Source organism: Brachyhypopomus gauderio, chromosome 16 (genome assembly GCF_052324685.1).
Source record: "Brachyhypopomus gauderio isolate BG-103 chromosome 16, BGAUD_0.2, whole genome shotgun sequence".
In the NCBI taxonomy this organism is placed as follows: Eukaryota; Metazoa; Chordata; class Actinopteri; order Gymnotiformes; family Hypopomidae; genus Brachyhypopomus; species Brachyhypopomus gauderio.
Window position 1 is genome coordinate 6,921,619 of NC_135226.1, and position 13,781 is coordinate 6,935,399.

At 47.7% G+C, this 13,781-nt stretch overlaps 1 protein-coding gene across 1 annotated transcript in view; it reads right to left on the reverse strand.

Annotated features, from left to right (window-relative positions):
- The window catches only part of frem2b (FRAS1 related extracellular matrix 2b), a 53,399-nt gene that overhangs the window by 32,717 nt on the left and 6,901 nt on the right, over positions 1-13,781 (reverse strand). The window lies entirely within an intron of this gene.

Below are 13,781 nucleotides of genomic sequence, written 5' to 3' on the forward strand. Positions count from 1 at the left end.
ACGTGAGAGTAATGTGGTAAAATTGGTGTTGATAAGTGTGTGGGCCTTTCAACCCCGACAGGCAAATTTCAGCCGTTTTCCACTCGTGTTCAGCACGAAGATTTTTCTGTCATGGTGTAATGAGTGAATCAAATGGTTTGACTCCACGGGAACGCATGGCGAGGACACGCGGCCACCCTGCGAGCTCAACAGCCCCAGCTCAGACTGCTAGTGGGCGTGGCCACCATGCAGGGAGAACAAAGAAGTGATGGTGGTGGGGGGAGGGGCATTTGGAGGAGGAGGGGCCACACAAAACCCCTGTTTTTCTCAGAGCGGTACCTCTGCATGGGACCAGCTGAGGAAATCACTGATGAGGGGGATGAGACAGGAAGACATTCCTGTTTGCGGGAGTCACCCTATGCTCCAGTGCTTGTCCTTCCAAAGCCTGCCGACGGCACGCCTCCCCTCAGACGATTGAGGCTCCACTCACACAGGTGGTGTAGATCCTTCAGTGAAGCATACGACACTTGTAATTACAGCGTTTGCTTGTCCAAACCTGAAGACCCAACTCACTCATTGTTTCCTGCGGTAACAGCAAATCCACTGCGTTAGCAGGCCAATGGAGACCGTGTCGAACTGCAGCTCTATAACGAGGGCTGAAGGCAGCACAGTCAGTAGTTTTCAAGCAGAAATATTAGTGAATCCTGTAACGACTGCAGATGACCGTCTTTGTTTTCGTTTCTGTGAAACTGTTTAGGTGTGCAAGTTTTCAGAATTGCTTAATCCTTAAAAAAACACAGCAGTTATGAGTAAGCTCACCCGCAATTACATATGCTTGTCAGATCACTCATTATGCATACAACTCGAAGGGCTGATGATGCTCACAGCATCTCAAAACTGTTTCAGCCATATGAATACAAATTACTGTATATTATCCGAATCCATCCTTAATTCAGAATTGGGAACATTTCCCTAGGGTTGTATACGCTCAAATTCTGTTTTCTTGTTTGAGAACTACCTTCACCCACAAAAGAGGGACATTTTATGGTAAACACTCTCTCACTGGCACGAAAGAACAAAATCCTGCAATTTGGATCTTAATCCTATTAGTGTGAGCTTGAGAGAACAATCTCAATGTTACACCTGACGATTCATGAGTCTCTCCCTCTCCACTACGATTTTTTATGAAAGAAAAACAATCCGAGTACAGTTCCACTAAAGAAGGAATGAGAACTGCATAATACCCGAGACATCAAAACACCAAAGTGTTGAAATAGGGCATAACGTTACTAATACAAGCCTCTGATAAACTAGCAATATTGTTTCTGTCTCTTCTTTCCAGTTTCAGATGTCAGTAAAGTCAGATATTTGTATATATACTATGAATTGAAAATCACAAGCACTCCACAACCACATATGACCTCAGGGGCCATGATCAAGTGTTCTGAGCTCAGACTCCATATTGCACTGGACTTTGATTCTACTGAATTACAGAGAGAAAGAGAGATCATGACAGATGGAGAGAGAGATAGATATATAGAGAGAGAGAGAAAATGAGAGGGCTCAAAGTAATCCCTTCTCAAGCAGCCCACAATACTCTTCTCTGAGTTCTTTCTGGATACAGATCATACACTTACTCTCATAGTCACTGCGATCATGACATCCAAGACAGCCACAAAGCACCCTGTCCTGTTCGCAGAAGTCACACAGCTAAGCGGTCCACTCTACCTGTCAGTACGGCACAGAGATGAGAGTGTCCTTCCAAAAGCCCCGAGGTCAGCCCTTATCCGTCCTTGCTGCTCATTAAAACAAGTATACTAGACATGAATAGGCACACGCTTTCATCGGTGGATTCCTCTCTCTGTTCGTAGGTGAACGCTTATATACGAAACCCCCTGCTTGGAGGGCCAAGCATTGTTTAAATACAAAAGGTCAGATAGACAGCAGCCTGCCTTAATAGCTCTGATATCCAGCTGATTCAAACAATCAAAATAGCTCCCAGATATTAAATGGTACACTGGATCGTACAGGTTGGTATATGTTATCAGCAAGCTGCACTAACTCTGCATACTAAGGAACTAAATCACAATCACGTAAATAATTTTTTTTTGTTTTATATATGTATTTATATTTTGTTATATATTGTTTTATATATGTGGTCTGAATAACTAGCTGATAACTATTTTTATGTTTCTAAATAATACATAGGAATATAACAGTTTTGGCAAACTATCAGGAGGAAAGTACAGGCTGGTGAGCTCTAACTGTAAATGTACACAATTGTTAACATTTAAAGAATTCACAAATTGTTAGCATTGTCATTTTTTAAACAAGTTTTCAAGCGGTCTGGTGCTCGATTCTGTGCCTGCTCCACTGCCTGGATTTCACAGTGAGGTCACGCGGAACCTCCTGTCTGCCCTTGTGCACCATTTACCACATCTACAAAGTCCTCCCACAGAGTTACTTAATTACCAGCCAAGCCAGAGCTCAGTTGTGAAGGCAGGCGCAATTCTCCACAGCACTGGAAACAACAACAAAGTGGCTCTTTCTCAGCTGCGGAGCTGACTCTCAGACGTTTGCACACAAAGGCCATCAGAGATTAAATATTGAAAGTCCCTTTCTCATTAGCAGTCAATTATGCATGACCGGCAAGGCCTCAAGAAGGCCATTCACGCTGATGTTAACATTAACTGAGCACTTCACAAAAGCTTTCGGGCTCTTGCCTGGAGATCACAGACACTTAGCTGTAATATCGGTCCACTTCTCAGGAGCACAGGAGGCAGGTGTATGTGGACCAAATCTGCCATATGCAGCACACGCCCCCGTCCGCAGATTTGCGGAGGCTGAGTTCTGATTCCGACAAAGGAACGTAAACACGTGGACCATGTTCAGCATGCTGTCATGGCTCAAATGTACCAGTCGTAGCTGAAGTAGGCATCGTATTAAAACAAGCCTAAAGAAAGATATAGGGAACCCCACTGTGGCTGGCTTGAATGCACTTGAAGAACAGGCTGCTGAGAGTTAATTTACAAGAGCTGGTGTGAGAAGTAAGAGGAACTCGGTGGTGGAGGGGGGGGGGGGGGTAGCATACCGCCATATAAGGAGGCGGGGCTTAACAATGGGGATGCAACAAAGAGGTTGACGGGGTGCTTTTCCGTGACCCTGAATTTGCGGGGCTTGCTGGCTTGTCAGATGGAAGAATGTTCATGGAGCGCTGCCAACGTGAGGACACTGGCCGAGAAAACTGGGCCCCACTCACTAGCGGGCCCCATGCTAATGGAGCCAGGGATATATGTGGGGCCCCTCCTCCCATGGGACTGTGGCCAAAGGGCTGCCTGACCCAACAGGGCATGTCTGAGTGGCATTAGGCACTTGTTGGTCTTTGTGTTGGCTTGGTAAATATCACTGTCCCAGAAAAGGAAGGCTTTAGCTTCCACATCATCTCTGCTTCCCTCTGCTAGCAAGGATAAAACTCCGTCTGCCTCAATCGTAGTTTAGACCAGATCAGAGCAGTTTGTTTAAGGATCTGATTGGCCCACAGGTAGGTCACTTGTTCTATTGTCACAATCCCTGGAACAAGACACTGCCTACAAAAGCCAGTGCTGCTCACCCCGAGACCTTGTAAAACTTTAATCCCGCATTTCCCCTGGCCTCACAAAAAAAGCTTGGGTGGTCAAGGCTGCGCTGTCATTCCAGCACATTGTGACGTGACATGGGGTTGAGGAGGGATTCGTGTGAAGGGGCTGGCAACGTAATGAACTCAAAATGCACGCATATAGCACAATGCAGGGGTGTAGAAAACAAGGGACCACACCAAAGCACCAGTTCAGCCCTCGCTTTGTCACACATAAAGGTTAGGAGCCAGACGTCCACGCCAAGGAGCGGAGCACTGCTGGGTCAGAACACCAGGACATGTGGTCACGGCACCAAATGCTCATGGGTTTTGACCTGGCCCATTCTGCACCAGTGGGAAAGGACCGGGCCTCTTTGACGGACCCCAAATAGAAAATCAAAAAAATGGATGGCTGAACGTTTTTCAAATCCTTATGGTTTTTTCTCACGTGCAAACGGTAAAGGCCAGGGCTTCTCAAAGATCACTTCTGCAGATCTGTTCTGGAGTGTTAAACCGCTGCTTGGCAGCATGTGACCTTTCCAAAGAAAAGTAGTCGGCTACGTAGGGTGCCATTTCGAGGGAGAGAGAGCACTTTGGTCATGAGCAATGGCAGCGCAGCTGGATAGAAAAGCAGAGGGAAAGACTGACCAAGAATATAGGTCAGAACAGCGTGATCCGCTGAAATACATCTTAACCCTTTGAAATAATTGTCTACTTATAACAGAGGAACTGTGAGAATAATAATAATCGCAAAGGCAGCAGAAAGACCAACTATTTGATAATGGGAAGAGCATTTTGATACCGGAAACAACTTAAAGTCACACTGGGAGATCCTTCCATTCCACATTACTTCTCGGTCGACACCGAGCCATCCTGGCAAAACTCCATTCTTTCAAGACCCAAGAGGTCATGGTCTGGTTAACGGCAGAAACATCATCTTTGAATTACACAGATGAAAACATCCCCCTATAGATGACGAGCATTTCGTGGGTGAAAAAAAGGTTTTGAAGATGGAAACTGATACCTGAGACAGGCTAGAGCTTGCTCACGTCTGCAGCCTGGTGTCAGGTGCGTCAAGATTTCTGTAACACTCTCCCTTGACCCAACTCCCCCACCTGATGGATAGAGGCTCACTGTGATGTTCACAGTGAGGTAGCTTCATCTACAGGGAGGTAGCTACATCTACAGTAAGCTAACAACATCTACAGTGAGCTAACAACATCTACAGTGGGCTAACAACATCTACAGTGGGCTAACTACATCTACAGTGGGCTAACTACATCTACAGTGGGCTAGCCATATCTTCAGTGAGCTAATTAGATTTACAGTGAGCTAGCCATATCTTCAGTGAGTTAGCTATATCTACAGTGAGCTAGCTATATCTACAGTGAGCTAACTACATTTACAGGCACAGCAGGTTGCCTTCTGTCTGCTGGGACCATGCCGTTCTTTCATGGTCTAACATGTGCAACTCCCTTTATCTCCTTGTAAAATTCGTGTGTGAGCTACAGTCGCAGAACGGCACATTAAAAGCATTAGATTTTCAGATGAAAGTATGGCCCCCAACGACGAGACTGATGGCCATCTAAGAGACATGCAGCTCTCTGCTCACTGATAAGTCCGGATTTTTTAAAGGGGGGGGGGGGGGGGGGGGGTTCATTTCAGTTGTTGAGTGACTGATGGGACTGATGGTGTGCAAGAACAACATACTCTTTTACTCTTTTGTTCTTTTTCTGTATTATGACCCCAAAACCATAGTTATTAAATCCTGATAAAAAACCTTCAGCTTCTGCATGATTGGAGATGATATTTTATTTAAATTACTGCCACATTAATATTGTCCCAGACCCATGTGATCAAGCAGGGAGCATTTCCCTCAAAAACAGACCCCAAAAGGCCACCGAGTCTGCACTCCAAGAAATCTGACCAAGTCCCACCAAGGCCACAAAGTCTGCACTCTAAGAAATCTGACAGCATTTTTGCTTTTTATAAACCTGTACTCCAGAAGTACAGTGTGTGTGTGTGTGTGTGTGTGTGTGTGTGTGTGTGTGTGTGTGTGTGTGTGTGTGTGTGTGTGTGTGTGTGTGTGTGTGTGTGTGTGTAAGGGACATTCTCTCATTGGTGTATAGGTAACGCTGTGCACAGTTGACATACACTCTGTGCAAACCTTTTCCTGGTTGCCTCTGAAAACAACCTCATTAAATTTTTGTAGTTGGGAGGTTTCACAGCAACAGCACCTCCAGGCCTTAATGAAAGGTTTAGATGGCACATTTCAGCAAAGCCCCAATTATGTAGCCTCTTCAGTACTGCAACTTAAATATCAAAGGCTCGTGCTCCTTTCGTTTGTTACACCTCGTAGGTGTACAGCTAGAGACCAGAGCCGCTCAGCTGCCATGTGCAGAGTGCAAACCATTAATTTCATCAGTGTTTCATGAGCGCTTCCTGATCAGGTCACTCATATCTAGCATCACTGTGCCTGACACTCTCACACCAGCGAACACACACTACCGTGGTCAGTGTCACCGCTCTGGGCCAAATGGTCAGCCACACAAATCACTGCCAATCTGCAGTTTTCCTGTGACCAAAAGCTGGCCAGAGACAAAAACCGTAGAGGATGACCAACACATTTTGCAAGCAGCTGAAATCTATAATTGTAGACCATATAATGAAAAGATAGACATACCTAATAAAGTGTGTGTAGAATACAATATACACATGTGTAAAAGCAGGTTAATTAGATGCTAATTATATGTGCAGGTCAGTTAAACATTTCACAAGTTATAGATATATTACAAACATATGATCAGAACATAACAACTTGTTTGCTTTTGTTATACATATAAACTAAATCTAGACGGACAAGACAGATTTGGTTTCCATATAGGTTAGGAAGCTGCTCTTTGCTAACGTGAGGCAGAGCACTTGAATCTTTCATCTCCTCCCTTGTTTCTTGCTCTAGATAAGTCTCTTCCTTTCCATTCATTTCACAGGCCAAAGAATTCCCACATCCTGAAAGAGGAGGTGGAGATGGGGGGAGGGGGGAGATCTCACAGGTTTGTATCCCAGGAGAGGACACTCAACAGCAGATACCCCTCCAGCGTCTCCCCCTTGAGAGAGCCATCGGATCCACACAGCTGTCGTCTCTCTTTCATGGCACAGTGCCAAAGCATACAGTGAAAGAGTGCGAATACGTGTGTGTGTGTGTGTGTGTGTGTGTGTGTGTGTGTGTGTGTGTGTGTGTGTGTGTGTGTGTGTGTGTGTGGGCGCGTGTGTCTGTGTGCATGTGTTATTTAAATGCAAGTGTTTTTAATGCAAGTATATTGACAACAGGATCCCCTGTTTTATCTGCTATTCTCATGTAGCCACCTGACGCTTCACTTGACGCTAGTCTCTCTCTCGTCACAGTTTAGTATGACTCTGTGCATGCTTTTCTCTGTATTTGTCCAGATGTACCTTACTACACTAAAACCAAGAGTGCACTGTGTAAGCTCAAGTATTTATGAACCTTACTGCACTGCTTACGTTGACTTGTGTTGGTTCCTGAAAACCCTTTTGCAGCCTGTCCCCTTTTAGAAGTGTCATAAAGAGCCGTGCCTTTGTGCACCCGTGATGCTCACAGCTTCTCTTATTAGCTTTCTTTCTTTCTTTTCTCTTCTCCTGCGTGAACCCTGGAGTGGTGGCCGGGCTGCAGGAAAGCGGTGAGTCACTGCGCGTTGGCACTGGGGCAGGGTATCGCTTTCAGGCCTGCGTGCGCTGGCGAGTCAGGAGGGGAGGGGGAGGGGGGGGGGGGGTTAGGAACGAGGAGGTGGAGGGAGGGAGGCACGTCACGCCACCCGGGCCCACCCGGCAGGGCGGCCGGCGAGGCGGCAGGGGGGCCCTGGCTGTCAACACAGCCTCGTAGGCAGAGCGGCGAAGGCAGCCTGGAGCCTTAGGGGCCAGAAAAGCATTAGGCAGTGCGATTTATTGAGACAGAGAATAGCCGTGCTATGACTCAACTAATCAGGCTCTTTAAAAAAGTGGCAATTATTTTGGGGTCAAAGAATAATGACTTTGATTGATTGGTAATGACAATGAATAAGGAAATAAAACCAACAACTTCTCATGCCTGTGATCAACAGGTCATATAACGGCTGCTTGGCCTCCGCACGTTACATCTCGTTTGGAGCCCAAGGTGAGAAGGTTGCTGCCATGGGGAAGCCGGCCAGGATTACATGAGCTCTGCCTTAACCTTTGATAGAGTGGAATGTGGCCCAGGTGGAAGTCCCTCCCCCCCAATGGGGGAAGGGCTCTGTACTGGCATGGCAACATCCCGAGGCAAGCGATGCAGACGCACGCAGCACCCCGGTAGGACAAGTCCAGACTTGGGCCCCGCTGCCGTCTGCAGAATGTCTCTCCTCCGGCACACGCACCCAACCGGGGGAGCCCCGAAGCAAGAGGCCGGGGACGAGACGCCCTGCTCCCCGAGACACGACATCTCAATTTGGTTAACTCTACTGTGGGTAATTGCTCCGTCACGCAGAAAGATTCCAGATCTGCTCTGAAAGCCGAATGTAAATGACCACGTAAAGAGTGATAGGTCCAATATTTTCGCAGTGCTGGCTGCCTAAGCTCTTTATTCCAAGATCAGTGACTTCTTACTAACTATCTTGTGCGTGTGTGTGATTGTTGGGACTAGACAGTGAGTTTCTGTAGCAACAGAGTTGTCTGAGAAACCAAACCGGCCTTCTGTCAGACACAAGGGTACAGACGCCTGGCGTCTACCAGACACATCACCGCTTGTACCATAGACATATTTATGACCTAAGCATCTAACCTCTCCAGTGTGGTTGGGGTCGATCCCTCTTTATTCTACATGATCTACTGATCTGTGTCATCACTGTTCCAGAAAGGCACGTGTTGGTATCTGGTAGGTTAGGTTTGGGACGGAGAATTCTGCAGGAACATTATGAAAGGCGCTATTATGAAAGGGGTCCTGAGAACCTTCACGTAAGGCTTCACGGCGGCAGGAGCCGCACCGTTTAAACTGGATTTACAGCGGTGCTGGTTGCCCTCTACGACCCACAGAAGCGGAATCTCTGAGCTGAGATTGGTCAGCACGGGAACTCTACCTCGTGCGAGGGGGCGGGAGCGAGATTGGTGTTACTACGGCAATCCTGCCATTGCTTTCCCAGACACTTCCCCGCGTTCCTGTTTAAACTGGTAACCCAGCGTCCACCTCAGCGTGAACGTGCCTTCAGGCCTGCGACCAGTCGACTGCAACGAGCACTAAAAATAAAACACACAGTAAAGGTTTGAATGCAGGTGTGTCCGATCAGCTTGGTATTTTGAAGTACGGGACCCAACAAACAGAAGTGAGACCCCCAAGGGCAACAGGTGGTGCTCTCGCAACTCTGTAATCGGGTCCAGCTGCGTCGTCTGCTACATGTGTCGAAATCACCACCTATCAGCTTCATGTTTTACGGCGAGCAGGACCGACAGAGAGACGCTGACAGACGTGCGTCTTTCCACCGCGCCGAGCACCAGACGGCGGGACCGCACCGCCCGACGGCCCTGACCCGCTGCCAGAGTGTCATTATCCCGGCCCGTAATGGGAACGGGGGGGTCCGAACTGGATGAACCGCCACTGGGAATCCCTCTGGGCGGAGCCACAGGTGGTAGTTTGATTAATAACAGGATGTAAAGGGATGAGAGAGAGAGGAAGGAGGGAGAACAGGCACACCTCCATCTCCCATGGACAGAATGATGCGTGTGACAGCATGCTCCACCACCCCCCTCTACCCCCTCCACCCTCAACCCCACCACTGCTTACGACCCGCACGCTCCCTCCCACAGAGGTTAGAGCAGGGCTCGGCAACCGTCTCCCATGTCCTGAGATCGCCATGGGTACAACCCCTGGGAGATGGAGCAGGCTTCACGGTGACCCAAGCAACTCCTGTCTCCATGGGCAACAATAACGGGCTACGTGCGGTGACATGGTGAGAGTCCTTCATGTTCCAGTACTCGCCCACACACTGGGGCTCATAAGAGCCTTCCCAGCAGCACCGGCCTTTTCTATAGCACCACACCACATCAGAAAACTCACATTTACCTGTCAACTGAAAATTGCCGCCGAATAAAGTGGCTTCAAAATTAGATCAACTGGATGAAAAATGAGTTCGACTCGATGCGTTTCCTTTAATGAAAATGTGTATAACAGTGAGTTGAAATTGAGCTTTAGTTCTATTCGTTAAGAGAGGGTGATGAGCAAAACAGAAAGGACTCCCATCCTTGCCATGAGATCCTGGAGGTTCAGGCAGGTAGACAGATGGACAAAAGAAAGAGAGAGAGAGAGAGAGAGAGAGAGAGAGAGAGAGACAGAGAGAGAGAGAGATTGAGAGAGACACACACACACACCAAGGTCAGAGAACAAAAGCCAAGGTGCAGGGCGGGATCTGTCAGCGGGAACGTCTCCTCCGTGGATTAGGGCCCGGAGCCAGACAGTGCCCTGGAGCTTCACAAACAACAAACAGGCAACAGAAGAGCTTGTGCATGCTCAGGTAAGCTCATCTCCCAGGGCAGAGAGAGACAGAGAGAGAGAGAGACCCAGATAGACAGAGACAGACAGGGGGGGTGGGTGCACAATTAACTACACAAAGTGCCAGCAGTGTCTTCCGCCATGGGCCACTCTAAACACCGCCCCCTCCTGCTCCTCCCCCACGAGCATGACCTGACCTGGGGTCCTGGGGTAAAGGGAAGAGGGGGGAGCGTGTTGAATTTAGGAGAGACTCCACTGCTGACAGGCCTGACAAATGAGACTCCGCACCACCCTCCAAGATTAAGATCTCTGTCATCTCCTGTTATTCCGCTAATCCCCCCTCACTGCAACTTCCCAGGAGCGACGGGCCTCCCTCGGTCCGGGCTAGCTCAGCGAACCACGTCAGCACAACCAGCTACTCTCCGTTTTAGCGAGGCGTGGACCACATTCACAGACATATGAGAATACGTTACGGTTTTGTACTTTGTGATTTGCCTTCTTCCTTTCGAGTAAATGTAACATTTTAGAGGTGAAGAGGGGAGTGAAACAGCGAAGTTAGTGTTGCCTTCTGCTGTGTATTCAAGTGTAGTAGTCTGACTAATCTTTAATTTGAGGACCATAAAACCCGGCTCCTCCACCCACCCGAATGCAGATGTCATTCCTTTTAAAGACTTGCCAAAATCACACGCATCAGTGCACCTTAAAGGTCACAGCTTCTAGACTCGTAGAGTCTTTGTAAATGTGACAGCATAACAACAAGAAATTGTACAAGCTGTTGTAACTTCCTTTTATATGCAATCGTGACTCAACCCGAGCCTGTCATTCTCACAAAAAGCGTTACGGTACCATCTCTTGGCCACGCTGAATGCTGAATGTTGTGATAACGTATGTCAGGCAACAGGCGTTTAACCATTACCTGACATTTGACAACCGGAGTCACTGTCCTGGTGATATTTATACTCCGGTAGAGTTTGCAGTCTTGATAATACCATGTGAGACTTGTTCCACTACACTGCCTGTCAGACACCCAGACTTTAGCCTTTAGGGCTGTCCTTTAAAGCGTCCTATTTCCAACCACCTAACTAACCTTACCACTCTTTTTACACACAGTACACATACACTGCTCTTATGATACACACTGCTCGTTTTCCCCAATTAAAAATACCTGATTCACCTAAACTAATTATAACCAGCTAATTGTCCAGGCCCTTAACAGGCACACGCTAAACTCCACAACACCTGCTTTGATCTGCATGTTCTGCGGCAGTGTGCACCGTCCTGCACACGCAACCGCAGTGCCGACGTTAAGCCCAAACATTTGTGATCAGCCGAGCATGAAGGGTTTCCCAGCGCCTCACTGAACGACGCGGGAAAAGAAATAGTCCAAATATGCGCCCGACTCGCCCCCACACGAGGTCACCGACAGGATGTGCATGTCTGGGCCTCTGCGTGCCTCTCTACTCTGTTAACGACGGGCCCCAGGTGGAGGTGCAAAGTGCAAAAGATCCAGACATCTTCGCCGTAGAGGACAAAGACACCCATGCGTACAGCAGTGCAAAGACCTGCTCCACAGAGCCATGCCATGCACTAATCCTCTCGATCCTGTCACGCTCAATCTAGGGTCGTAGCAGAGAGTAATAAAGGATGCTAACCATTAAGGGAAGTTTAATAATTACTTGAGCAATCTGAAAAGTCTCATGATCATAAACGGCTTTACAGCGCCCAATCTCACACACCCCCATGAGGGGTACCTCTTTCTTAAACACAGATAAGCAGCCATGATTACCAACATAAGCCTGTGGCTTGCATGGGCTTGAGAACTTTGGGTGAGAACGCAAACCCACCCTCAACCACCTATCACAGATTCTTACAGATTAGAATGTTCTGGTTATATATGAGGCTCGTGAGCATCTTTTGAACAAACGAATGTATGAAGACACCCTCAAAAATCTCATTGTGCGTGTGCCAAGATCGGTGTGTCCCAGACACGTCTTGTGCCCAATTCTGCAAGACACAAGTCCTTTGTGCTGTGTTCATTCAGTTTATTCAGGAAACAATAGTTACCTGATTGGCATGTACCTTTGAGAGAACCTTACAATACCTTCACCTCCATACTGGTGCATAAATTAAACAAAGCCAACCTGTGAATGCCAATCACAGTAACATACTATGCTAACAGCAATAGCCAGCGCTAATGTCACAGGACTGACACACTTGAGACTGCTAAAGGGGTAAAACTGGAATACTGAGGGTGTGTGTGAGGTAGGGACTGAGTGACTGAGTGAGCAAATAAGTAGATAGTGAGCAGATATGAGTGTGTGTGTGTGCATGTGTGTGTGCGTGTGTGTGTGTGTGTGTGAGTGTGTGTGTGAGTGTGAGCAGATAGGGATTGAATATGTGAATAAATAAAGAGGTATAAAACAAAGTAATTGAAACTGATTCAGACAGAAGGTGCCTACTAAATAAACACACACAAACACACACCTGCATGCATGCACACACACACAATCATACACATACTCACGTTAGCTTTCCATAAACGTCTGAATAAGAGACACTTCATCATCTGTGCCAGATGAGCAGAGGGAGAAAGTCGATCTCCGCGATGGTGAGACGTGAGAACACACTCATCACCTCTTACTGCACGCTCACGGAGAAAAGCAGCCATATCAGAGAAGAGCTGCGTGTGTCAGCGAAGGGACAGAGGAGGAGCAGAATTTAAGATCTTCTCCTGGAGAGATCTTAAACTCAAACGCCATCACCATAGTCACTGAGGCTATTCACACCTTTCGGCACACCACTACCAGATGGTGAAAGGCTGAAGGAAAGAGTAAAAAAAGACACAAAGACTGACCTGGGCACCTGAGACATGAAGACTGACCTAGGCACCTGACAGACATGAAGACTGACCTGGGCACCTGAGAAATGAAGATTGACCTGGGCACCTGAGATATGAAGACTGACCTGGGCACCTGACAGACATGAAGACTGACCTGGGCACCTGAGAAATGAAGACTGACCTGGGCACCTGAGATATAAAGACTGACCTGGGCACCTGAGACATGAAGACTGACCTGGGCACCTGAGATATAAAGACTGACCTGGGCACCTGAGACATGAAGACTGACCTGGGCACCTGACAGACATGAAGACTGACCCGGGCACCTGAGACATGAAGACTGAACTGGGCAGCTGACAGGCACAAAGACTGACCTGGGCACCTGAGACATGAAGACTGACATGGGCACCTGAGAAATGAAGACTGACCTGGGCACCTGACAGACATGAAGACTGACCCGGGCACCTGAGAAATGAAGACTGACCTGGGCACCTGACAGACATGAAGACTGACCCGGGCACCTGAGACATGAAGACTGACATGGGCACCTGAGACATGAAGACTGACATGGGCACCTGACAGACATGGAGACCGACCTGGGCACCTGAGAAATGAAGACTGACCTGGGTACCTGAGATATGAAAACTGACCTATTTTTTCAAAATAATACATCTTGTAAATTTATGTTATTAAAAGACTTCCATGTCATCCCAAACTAATTCCTTGAGTTTGGCAGGGATTTGCAGATTTGAAAGGAATTCCTGTCCTCCAGGATCCAGTATCAAATTTACTGCTAAGGGGCAACGACTACAGAACGAGAAGGAGGTCACAAAGAC